This window comes from Macrotis lagotis, chromosome 3 (assembly GCF_037893015.1).
Source record: "Macrotis lagotis isolate mMagLag1 chromosome 3, bilby.v1.9.chrom.fasta, whole genome shotgun sequence".
NCBI classification, from domain to species: Eukaryota; Metazoa; Chordata; class Mammalia; order Peramelemorphia; family Peramelidae; genus Macrotis; species Macrotis lagotis.
In genome coordinates, this window is record NC_133660.1 from 57942576 (window position 1) to 57954293 (window position 11718).

The window sequence follows — 11718 nt, forward strand, 5'->3', positions numbered from 1 at the left end:
CCTTGATTTTTCTTACCATAGATTGCAATCTTTTTTTTTGAGGGTTTTTTTCTTTTTGGCAAGGCAATGGGGTTAAGTGGCTTGCCCAAGGCCGCACAGCTAGGTAATTAAGTGTCTGAGGCTGGATTTGAACTCAGGTACTCCTGACTCCAGGGCCAGTGCTCTATCCACTGCGCCACCTAGCTGCCCAATAGATTGCAATCTTAACTCTAGCTGGGGTTAATGATTATATAGGACTTATTAGTTTCAAAGGACAGTGTTGTGAAGAGAGCCAAGAAGACTGGGTTCAAGTCCTCTTTCTAATACATTCTAACTGTGTGACCTTGGGCACATCACTTTCAAGTGCTTTGGGCAATTTTTGGAGACTATCTTTTCATAGAAGATAACGAACTACATTTTTGCAGAAAAAAAATCTTTCATTCTAGGAGTTCCCTGGTCCAATGAAGTCAAAGTCCAGTACCATCTTCCCTATTCCAGATTGTCTCTTTGATCTTCACAAAAATCCCAAGGGGGATTTGATGTATTGCTATCTCCATTTTATAGATGAGAAAACTGAGGTTCAGACAAGTTACAAGTGAGTGACAAGCTAGACCACAGCAAAGAACTTGTGTGTATCTTTAGTTACCTACTGCAATAGAGGTATTGGTGCATGAATGATCCCCATTACCTGATGAGTAGCACAACCTACAGATAGTGCTAGTCAGTAACATAACTACATGCTACAGGAACATAATATCTCTACAAAGGGACCCCATAGGTTTGTACACACCCTGGATATTCTGTTTGCATAAGCAATGTATTTAGCTTTCTTAGTACAAAAATAAATATTTGAAAAAATATCCTTGGAAAAAATAGTTTATCTTTTTTCCCCTTCTGAATGATGCCAAAAGCCAGACTTTATACATATGGCAATTTGTACTTCTTTTTACAATATCTGTGTAAATCTCTAGTATGCTTATTTCCATAGTGGTAATGTTGTGAAAAAAGAATTAGAACTAAGGAGGGAAAACACACTAGAAAGAAAAAAACAAAAAAGTTTAAAAAGGTGAACATAGAATGCTTTGTTCTACATTCAGAAGAATGCCTTGCTCTGCATTCAGACTTCATAGTTTTTTCCTTCTGGTTGTGTATACCATTTTCCGTAACAGATTTCTCAAGATAGTTCTTGATCATTGAACTATGAGAGTGATCCTAATTGATCATACAAGGTTCTCCTAGTTCTTCTCACTTCATTTAGCATCAGTTCATGGAAGTCTTTCCAGGCTTTTCCAAAGTCCACCTACCCATGATTTCTTACAGAACAATCGTACTCTCTCATATATCACTTTTTGTTTAGACAAACCCCAAGATGGGCATCCCTTTTATTTCCTTACCACTACAAAATCACTTACCATTACAAAAAAGGTTGCCTTAAATATTTTTGTACACATGGGCCTTTCCCCCCTTTTTTATGGTCCTTTTAGGATATTGACCTAGTAGTGATATTGCTGGTCACAGGCTTATTGCCCTTTGGGTAGAGTTTCAAATTGCTCTCCAGAATGATTGAACCAGTTCACAACCCCAGCAACAATGCATTAATGTATCAGTTTTCCCATATCTCCTCCAACATTTATCAGTTTCCTTTTCTGTCATTTTAGCCAATCTGATAGGTGTGTGATGGCCCCTCAAAGTTGTTTTAATTTGCAGTTCTCTAATCAATAATGATTTGGAGCAAATTTTCACATGAATTTATGTATATTTCTTTTTTTTTTTAGGGTTGTTTTTTTTTGCAAGGCAGCAGGGTTAAGTGGCTTGCCCAAGGCCACACAGCTAGGTAATTATTAAGTGTCTTGAGTCCAAATTTGAACTCAAGTACTCCTGACTCCAGGACTGGTGCTCTATCCACTGTTCCACCTAGTCACCCCTAGGTATATTTCTTTATCTGAAAACTGCCTGTTCATAAACTTTGAATATTTATCAATTAGAGAATGACTTGTATTCTTATAAATTTGACTCATTTTAGAAATGAATCCTTTATCAGAAATTGGCTGTGAAAATTGTTTCCTAGCTTATTTTGCTCCTTCTAATCTTGGCTGTAATTGCACCTATCTTGCACAGTTGTTTTGAGGATCAAATAAGATAATATTTGTAAAAAGTGCCTGGCACATAGTAGGCATTATATAAATGCTTGCTCCCTTCCCTTTCCCCTATATCTTTTATTTTCTACCCCAACATTTAACATAGGGCTTTGCATGCAGTAGTCAATTAATACATATTTGATTAATGTGAACTTAATTCATTAATGTAAGGCATTAATTCCTATGGGACCAAATTCCAATGTTATTATTCTTTTGAAGAAATATGCATATGTGGCTTTCTCTGTAATTTGTTTTGAAGTTCCATTGTTTTCCTGTTTTGCAGTAAACTCATAAGATGGTGCCAGCTCTTTGTGGAAATAAACTAGAAGGGTTATCTTTCACGATGCGCATTTTCAAAGCATCCTACTTTTCTCATCTGGGACAAAAATGATTCCAGAAAAATTGGAGTCATAAAATGCTTTCATTTTTTATTTTCTTGTAGGTTGAAATTCTCTGTAGAATGGGAAACCACTGGTATTTTATATTTTAGACTGTTGCAGAGACCAAAAACCATTCCTCTGTTAAACACAATATAATTACATTAAGCCTTTTTACCAACAGTCATTTGTTACTATAAAATAAGACAGAATTAAATTAGATGGACATGCAGACAGTGAGAGAGAGCTTTTGAGGCAGTTCAAGTTTAAAGCTATATTTCATTTGAGCCACAGTGCTCCATAATGACCATCTCTAACCTATTTGCATTATTATATCTAATAGATCTTATTCATCAAATCATAGACAGGATCTCCTCCATTACAAAATGATTCATCAAAAGATTCCACATATCCCAAAATATATATGGCAGCACATTTATGATAGTAAACACCTGGAAACAGAGCAGATACACATTGATTGGAGAAGGGCTGAACAATTTGTGGCAAATGAATTAAAAGAATATTACTGCACAAAAGAAATGACAAATATGATGAATACAGAGAAGCATGATGAAACAAAATAAAGGAAGCAGAATCAAGAAAATAAAATACAATATGATCACAACAATGTAATGGGAAAAACCAGCATTCAAAAATGAATGTTGACAAATTACTAACAATAAGTATGACCTGAAAGAAGAAATATTCAAGATACCTACACTCCTATTCCTTTGCAGAGTTAGGTCCATAATTATGAAATGGTTCATATATTTTTGGATCTTTTGATGTATTTATTGGTTTTGCTTGTTTTTTCTCTTCTTTTTTCTTTAAAATTGTGTCCCCAACTCTCATTGTATGTAATTGAAAAACAAATAAAATATTTATAAAACAAAAAAAAATTCTTTGTTGCATGAGATAATCCCCGGAAAAGAGGAAACATTTTTGTTCCATCATTTCTATCATGTCCCACTTCCTGTGATCCTGTTTGGAATTTTCTTGGCAAAGGTACTAGAATGGCTTGCCAATTTCTTTCTCCTGCTCATTTTACAGATGAGAAAACTGAGGTAAAGAGGTTCAAGTGACTTGTCCATGGTCACAAAGTAGTGTCTGAGACCAGATGTGAACTCAGGAAGATGATTCTTCTTATGTTCTGGCACTGCACTATGGAAAAACATATAGGAGGAAATTTAGGTACTGTAAAAAGACATCATTAACATTATTTTAAAAAACAATCTTTAAACCATGAGTTCCAATCAGTTTTCACTTGTAAAATTAAGTTGAATGTTCACAGTTACACATGCATACACAGATGCTCAGTGTTTTTCCCCCCTGTAGCCTTTATAGTTATTAGAGACTTGAGAAAATAGCAATTTAGAAATGTCGCCATCTAGTGGCAAGTTCTAGACTTTGTTCTTTATGATAAAAGCCATACACCTAGTTTACAAATGAATTATGTTCAAAAGTTTGTAAACTGGTTGTTTGGTACTTGAAGGGAAGGGGGAAAATATGGAGATAAAGTCAAGTGAAATCAACCCTACTGAATGGCCTGCTCTGGGCTAAGGGTTGGAAGGGAGAGTGCAAAGAGTGTGATGAAGAGGAGAGGGCCCGGGGCAGAGAGAGGAAGGAAGAAAGGAAGAAAGGAAGGTATAGTGAGAGATTTTCCGAAGAAATAGTCCAAGTATTGCTAGAGAGTAGGAAAGAAGGGGATTAAAGAAGATATATATGTAGATAGATATAGATATATATAGATATAGATATAAATATAGATATAGATATAGAGATAGAGATAGAGATATAGAGATATAGATATATAGATATATGTATAGTATGTGAAAAAAGGTTCACTGATCAATAAGTAACTGTCAGTGACTTTGGATTTCCAAGCTGAGATGACCTAGGGAGGTAATGATAAATGGATGCAACCTTGGAACTAGCCAGACATGGTAATGGTTAGACTATGCCATTTGTTAGTAGACACTGATCCATCTAGAAATTGGTGAGCACTGGGAAGGGCCTATGGTTGGTAATCTGACTGCTGCCATAATCATTCCACCAAGGCGCTCCATCTTTCCTGATTTCTATGAGTAGAATATCTTTTCTCCTAAACTCCACCTAATAGAATTCATTTAGTTGGTGCAATAGACAGAGTTCTGAACTTGGAGTCAAGGAGACCTGAGTTCAAATCCAAATTTAAACACTTCTTACCTGAATGACCCTAAGCAAGTCACTTCACTGCTGCCTCAGTTTTCTCAACTGTAAAAATCTATTTCCCAGGATTGTAGTGAGATTAGATAATAGAAATTAGATAATATTTGTAAAGTGTTTGGTACATTGTTGTTCCTCAGGTGTTTAGTCCTGTCTGACTCTTTGTCAATAATAGCACACCAGTACCATCCATGAGCTTTTCTTGGCAAAGATATTGCCGTGGTTTTCCACTTCCTTTTCCAGGAGTAGGCTCATAGTAGCCATTTAATAAATGCTTATTTCCTTTCCCTTCCCTCTTCTTTATTTCCTTCTTTTCCTGAACTATCACCTTCTGCATGAAATCTTACCTGATCCTCCCAGTGCTAGTAGTCCTCCTCTTTTCCAAACTTTCTTTGTATAATTACTCTGTATTTATTCGCCTGACATTTACATGGCATATACTATGGATATTTGTCTCACCCCTTAGAACTGTGTCCCCAACTCCTAACCCAGGGTCAGACTGATGGATGGAAGTCTAGTACAGGGCTCTGCAAACCCTCAAACTTCATCTCACTTCAGATGGACTACCCACTCTCCTTACTAGGGTTTCTTCCATATTTTCTCTAGTTCCATGTGATGCCCTGAGAACAGAGAGGGTATTGGCTGCTGGTATGTAAGCCCAAGCTTTATGTAAGCCTTCTTTCTCCCTTTCAGCAAGAGAATAGGACCCAGTGATACTGACTTTCCCTTCTATGAAACAATAATCATACTGTACTGTTATTTTAGCGGCACAGACTTGTTCTAACTCTTCTTTGTCTTTTCATCATAAATCACTTGCCACAAAGCAGACAGTGGGAACAGCTGTCTGTGGTTAGAGGAATAGTTTACATTTCTATAATGAAAGTGTTCTTACCCTCTGTAAATCTGCTGAAGCTCCTAGTCTGGATTTTTCTTCTGCTCCAGTTTTTCCACACCTTATATTATACTTGTGTGTGTCACATTCCTTTTTGACAATAATTGATTAATATGCAATCAAGGATTATGAGATCCTTGGCGTACCTTCTCTCATCAAATTCTCAAAATAACCCTGTCTACAAGTCAATAAGCATTTATTGTTTATGCCAAACACAAGCAAAAAAAAAATGACATGCCCTGCCCTCACAGACCTTACATTCTAGTTTGGAGAAAGATTTCACATAAAAGTAGAGCAATTGTTATTAATCCTTTGTTTTTGAAAAGACTGTATGACATCATGGGTGATATCTTACCTTACTGGTAAACTGGATTTAAGTGAGCCAAAATTGAGAGACCCCAACCCTCTCTGTTCTAAATCTCCTTTTGAACTCAGAACTCTAGTTAGAAAAATATGACAAGTTCTTCTTCTAACTACTCCCCTTATCAATGCCATCTACCCCTGGCCTTCTTGAAGTCCCAGACCTGCTTAATATCCCTATTGCCCTTTTACATTTACTTTATTACTTGAGGTCACTGGTCTGTCTGAGGCCCCTTTGCCCTATTACATTATGACTTAATTATAAGTTCTATTTTTTCTAACCACTCCCTTATCAGCACCATTTGCCCCCGGCCTGCCTGGGGTCCCCTTTGACATCCAAAGTCCAACTTAACAAACAAGTTTATGACTTTATCACATGTTCTGCTTCTTCTGACTCTCCTTGTAGGCAGCACGTGTCTCTGGCCTGCCTGGGACCCTCTCTCACATCCAGAGTTCACCTTAATAGTCTTAAACATTTTATTGAGGACATTTTGTTTACTCTACCCTATATAAGAAGCCAGCTCTAATCACTCAGTGATTGGGTTCCTCCCAGCCCAGCCCACTGAGTTTCAGTGTTAAAATAAAAACTTCCTTAATTGGGAGATAACCTGCAATGATGAACTTTTTCATGGACCCTCTCTGCAATGAACCCTAACAAACTTCACTCTCTTCTTGAGTCATCGAAGTGCAGAGGCAAGACGACAAAAGTCAAGACAACTGCATATGACCCAGGAGGCAGTGGATGACCTTCCCTCTTCAATGACTGACCTAGTCCTAATTACTCGAGAGCTCTTGCTAGAAGTGAAGGAGTGGAGGAGTGCGAAATGGGAAGAAAAGGCAAGAGTATGGTGGAGAAAGAATTTCAGAGTCAAGAGCAGACTTTATACCCAAGGCTAGGATAGAGCAGTCATTATTGAATTTAGAAAATAAGAATGCAAAGGAAGTTTTAACTTTTCTTGGAAGCAGCTAGGGAGGTCTGGAATCAAGACCCAAGAGAAATAAAAGAGGGATTATGGCCAGTCCAGGTATGTTTCTTAAAATGGAGTTTCCAGGGAAGAACTGATTGATACTCTAGCTATCCTGTAAGGTGGATGCTACAGTCCTTGTATCCCTGTTCTACAGAGGATGTAATTGAGGCTCAGAGAGTCCTACAGCAAGTTAGAGAAGCAGAATTCAAATTTCTCTCTCCCAGAGTTCAGTGTCTTTTTCAATAGACCAGGCTTCCTTCTACTAAACCAGAAGCTTCAGAGTCGTGGTGGTTTTCATTTTTGTATCTTTTGTGTCTAACACAGTGTCCTAAATATAATAGGAACCTAATAAACCTTGTTTGAATTGAATAAAATGATTATTATTCATATATATGTATGTATGTTCATTCATATATATGTTAATACATACACATTTATATATTTATGCAATTTTAAAATATGCATATAAACATGTATAAATATCCATATATACTCTTTCTGAGAGAGCATATCAGCATAAAGGATCAGTTTTATAATTAGGAAGAAGTGGATTAAGATTAGAAATCTACAATTAAATAAGAAAGGGAGAGATTAATAAAGCTAGCATTTCCCCCTTTAAAAAAACTCACAGCTCATTATCTATTGTCATATTGCATTTTTATTACATTTTTACAGTTTATTTTATTTCCAATTCCAATTTTTCTTCATTCACTCTCTTCTTTATGCATTGAGGAGGCAAGAAATGATCCTATTATACATATGAAGACATGCAAAACATATTTCTGCATTAACTATGTTTTTTAAAAAAAATGAGAAAAACAAAGAAAAAGCTTCTTCAATCTGTACTCAGTTTATTTGTTGTCTATCTGGAGATGGGTAGCATATTTCAACATTAGTCCTTTGAAATTATGTTGGGCCACTATTTGAATAGTTACTAAGTCTTTCAAATTTGATCATTTTTACAAAATTGCTATCAGTGCATAGATGGTCTCCTGGTTTTGCTCACTATGCTTTGCATCAGTTCATTTAAAACTTCCCAGGTTTTTCTCAAATCATTCTTTTCATTATTTCTTAGAGCGCAATAGTATTACACCTCATTTATATACCATAACTTATTCAGCTACTTCCCAAATAATGAAAATCCTTTCAGTTTCCCATTCTTTGCAACCACACAAAGATCTGCTATAAATATTTCTGTGCATATGGGCCCTTTTCTTTTGTGTTTGTCCTGGAAGTTGTATTGCTGGGTTAAAGGGTTCACACTGCAGAACAAGCATTTCCTAATTAAGTACCATAATTCATCATAGAATGCCCCCAGCAGATAGAAGGATCAGAGTAGTTCAGAGTGAATCAAGGGTAGTTTGGAAGTTATTGGGGTATGTGAGTTAAAGGTAGCTCAGGATAAAGAAAATTATCCAATTCTGGAGGTGAGAATAGAGATTTTAAGTTTAAACAGGAAAGGGTATCCTCCCAAGGTTATGATCAAAGCAACCAGAAGACATCCCTAGAGTCGGCAGTAAGGACTAAGAGGGTACTCAAATCTTTTTAATCTCTTCAAGTTTTTGGCCAAGTTCAGAATTTTAGGATGTCAGCTTCTCAGTGTCCCAGTTCATCTGTGGATTAAATTTACGTGTGGAGAGTTCTCTAGAGTGATGATACTCCAGATCCAGATCAAAATTCTTCATGCATATTCACACTCACAAAGATTATACAGTTGTTCATTTAAAAGTTAATTTATTGACTGTGACAATAATTTCCCATGTTTTCCACTGTATATTATGAGAAATCTTAAATGAAATAAGAAAATAAACTATCCAGTTTTCCAGGTTTCAAGAGAAATGTCTTATTTTTTCATGCTCTTTGTGTCCCTAGCATATTAGCACAGTAGTTCTTGTTGTTTAGGCTAGGGACTCAGCCCACAATGATTGCAAGAGGTCCTTCCAAGATTGCCTTCCTTCTACTCTCAGGGAATCTTGTATATGCTGATTTATGTGCAGATTTCCTTTCTTGAGGGGAAGGACCATTTTTGCTTTCCTTTTGTATCCCCGTGCTTTGCACATAGTAAGCTTTTAACAAATCCCTGCTGATTGATCAATCATGATCATCACAAATTTCCATAATCAACAGATACCTATAATGTAATTAGTTTTATGTATGGTAAGGTCACTGGCTTGTGAAACTTTTTCATAATAATAATAATATAATTATTATTATAATTATAATAAGATTATAATTGTAATAAAATAATAAGGCCTTATTTTTCAGTTGTGTGGGAGAGAGGAAAAAGTGGATTTTGATTAATGGAAATTTTTTTCTTTAGTTAATTTAAAAAGGGTATAAATTAGATTGTGAAGGGTTTTACTACAGAGGCATTGGGGACTACTAAAACTTGTGTTTACATAGTCAGATCTGCATTATTTAAAAAAATATCAATTCGGCTGCCATAGTAATGATAAAGGGAGAGAGGAGAGATAGAGTGGCCACTTAGGAGAATACTGCTATGTCCAGGCAAGAGGAGATGAAAACCTGAACTGGAGTGATGGTCCTAAGGGTAGGTAGGAGATAGATATGAGAGTGTCTATCCTTTTATAAACAAAACTTAATTATCTAGATTATGGCTTCATTTGTAATACTCAATTTCAAATCAGAAATTCCATTAATAATTAATAAAATATTCCCTTTTTAAAAATGGGAATTTCTTAAATGTAAGAAAGTTGAGAATCACTGTTGTAAAGGAAAGAGCACTAGGAAACTTTTGAGTTCTTATTCTATCTCCAAAACCAATTTAGTGCCTTGTGTTACATAAATCATATAAAGAAGCTGCTGATAATCACCCTGGGATGCTTGTTCTGACAGTTTTCAGTGTAAATGTATCCCCACCCTAATCAATTAATCCCCTAATCAATTCATCAATAGAATAAGGAAAGTATTAAGGAATTTTCTTAGAACTTTATTGCAATGTGAGAACAAGTCCTCAAGGGGCTTTTGGTCATTGGGCAAGAGGCAGATGATGCCACAAAGGGAGGATTGTGATTGGTTGAGAAGATGAAGTCTCCAGCTCTGAATAAAAAAAAAGAACATTTGGTTCTGAATTGGGCTTTGAAAAAGAAGTGGAATGATTTAATGGTGAAGGTTTCAGGTTTAGATGGAGTTTCTCCTGGATGGTAGGGATGGGGTGGGAAGTTAGTATTTAATTCTTTCCATAATACGTATTTAATACTTTGTTGTTAGAGTGAAGCAGTAGGACAGACAGCATCTTGGGGCAAAGACATCAATCAAAGGCAACTTGAGAAAAGGAGACACCGTATCTTTTTTCCATCTTCTATCTTGAAGGTTTTAGGGCTGAGTTGAAGAGAGAATGGCAGCTATCTTGTCTCCCACCTAGCCGTGGAGGCTCTCAAGCACATGGCCACCTCTGTCTATTGCGTTTCTCATGTCCCGATCATGGGCAAATTCACAACATCCAAAGACATAATTGACCAGATTATGAACTTGTGAATTACAAAACACTGGAAATTCTAGAGGTCCATCAACCATGATAGCTGTATCCAAGAGAGCAACAGTAGCTGATAGCAAGATCTGAATCAGGAGTTGAGACTTATTTGGTGCAAATTTGAGACATAAGGAGAAGCAACTTCAGCAGACATGAGCATTTGGGACAGAAAGAATCAGCATCTTTGGGTTTTGACATGGGCACTGACCCTCAGAGCCCAGAAAAGAGCCACATCTAAGGGGAACTCACAAAAGTGGAAAAGAGCTTCCACTAAGAGCTAGGAGGTAACACTGCCACCTTTATTCTCCACAGAGTCTCACTACTACTGTTCCTAGGAACTTGTCTATGCCTACCTATTTGGAGGAAATGTTTTTGTAATTATTGTTCTCACTATTGCTTCTTAGTAAAATAGCTTTCTTAAAAGTGAATAAGTCTGACTGACTAATTGTCAAGGGGAAGCATACCAGTGAAAATTACTGAGCAATAATATTTCAGAACTCTGAATGGAGAAGTTGTAACCACCATCTAGCACAGTGCCTATTGAGAGTTTCATCTGAAGTTCCTTTAGATATGTAAAGACTAACAGAGAGAAGATTCTCCATCTAGAATTCTTGTTCTTGCATATCCTAATTTTCAAAGCCTTACTGGAGAAAAAAAATTTTCCTCTTTTGCTTTAGTCAATAATTAGTCTCTTTTATTTGTATTTGTATTTCCTTACAAGTCCCACCAGTCCCCCTGAGATAACTTTTGCTTGTCTAGTTACTTATGTACTAATATCCATTTCAATGAGTAGAAGTTAGTGTGAATATTGTGGATTGTGAATCCTTAAGATGATGGCATTCTGTTGTTTGCTTAGGATCACCATGAGAGATTATAAGTTATTTTTTTTCTTTTTCTTTTAAAGAAAGCATGTCTTCAACCATCTGCACCTTCATCATGAAGTTTTTAGCTCAAGGATCTTTCAAAGCTTGAAAAAACAATGATTCACCTGAGGTCAGTGGCTCCTGCTGCATTTTGGAGGACTCTTGTGATTTGAGGAGGTTCAAACATTGTCTTTTTCCTATGCCATGTCCTTTTGCAAGGTCTCAGAAAAAGTCTATGGGGGCACAGTTTACAAACAATCTTACAAACTTCCAAATATCATTTTGCAAGATTCTCACAGATTCACCTCAGTTTTATTTGCAAAAACCTTTCCCAACCTAAAAAGCAAGAAAGACAAGAAAAAGGAATCAAATCAAGATTCCTGTATCAGGGGACAGTTGGGTGGCACAGTGGATAGAGCAGTCAGGTGGACCTGACTTCAAAT

At 36.4% G+C, this 11718-nt stretch overlaps 1 long non-coding RNA gene across 1 annotated transcript; it reads left to right on the forward strand.

Annotated features, from left to right (window-relative positions):
- Nucleotides 1-10016: 10016 nt before the first annotated feature.
- Nucleotides 10017-11573, forward strand: LOC141516095 (uncharacterized). Its single transcript, XR_012476608.1, has 2 exons — nucleotides 10017-10696; nucleotides 11317-11573. It is a non-coding gene; the product is annotated as an uncharacterized LOC141516095 (long non-coding RNA).
- Nucleotides 11574-11718: the final 145 nt, after the last annotated feature.